Source organism: Cynara cardunculus, assembly GCF_001531365.2.
Source record: "Cynara cardunculus var. scolymus isolate 2C chromosome LG 13, CcrdV1, whole genome shotgun sequence".
Classification (NCBI taxonomy): domain Eukaryota; kingdom Viridiplantae; phylum Streptophyta; class Magnoliopsida; order Asterales; family Asteraceae; genus Cynara; species Cynara cardunculus.
Genome location: NC_037540.1, coordinates 36,132,359 through 36,133,073, shown reverse-complemented (window position 1 = coordinate 36,133,073; position 715 = coordinate 36,132,359). Strand labels below are relative to the sequence as shown.

Sequence of the window (715 nt, the reverse complement as noted above, 5' to 3'; positions counted from 1 at the left end):
AAGTCCAGAAATGAAATTTGCCTTTTTAAACAAATGGACGATGAAGCTGTTCCTGACGCTTGGGAAAGGTTCAAAGAGTTGTTAAGGAGATGCCCTCACCATGGCATCCCGTACTGTATTCAACTCGAAACGTTTTACAATGGGTTAAATCCCATGGCAAAACAAATGCTCGATGCGACTGCGGGCGGAGCCTTTACAGCTATGACCTACAATGAAGGATATGAGATCCTTGAAAAAATTTCTGCAAACAATGGACATTGGGCTGATCCACGTGCTCAACCGCAAAAGAAGACAGCAGGAATACATGATGTTGATGCAYATACTGCATTAACAGCACAGCTCTCCTCTATGGCCAATATGCTTAAAAATTTAACTTCGGGCCAAGGAGTGCAATCRGCTGTTACATCACCTATTCCAGCTGCCCTCTCAGTGCAGTGTGTCTGTTGTGGAGGGGAACACTCTTATGAACTATGTCCACACAATTCTGAATCTGTGAATTATGTTCATAATAGATCGAATCCCTACACCAACACATACAATGCCAGTTGGAGACAGCACCCAAACTTTTCATGGAATAGTCCAAGTTTGAACCCCCCAGTCCATAAGCAGCCAGGAAACCCTAATTTTCAACAACATGCAAGCAGTTCTAATTCTCAGAATCATCATCATCAGAGTTTTCAAAATCATCAACCACCTTTTCAGACTAAACCACCTC

At 42.8% G+C, this 715-nt stretch overlaps 1 non-coding gene across 1 annotated transcript; it reads right to left on the bottom strand.

Moving 5' to 3' along the window:
* Window positions 1-107, bottom strand: LOC112526235. Its single transcript, XR_003070560.1, has one exon. It is a non-coding gene; the product is annotated as a small nucleolar RNA R71 (small nucleolar RNA).
* Between the last annotated feature and the right edge of the window lie 608 nt (window positions 108-715).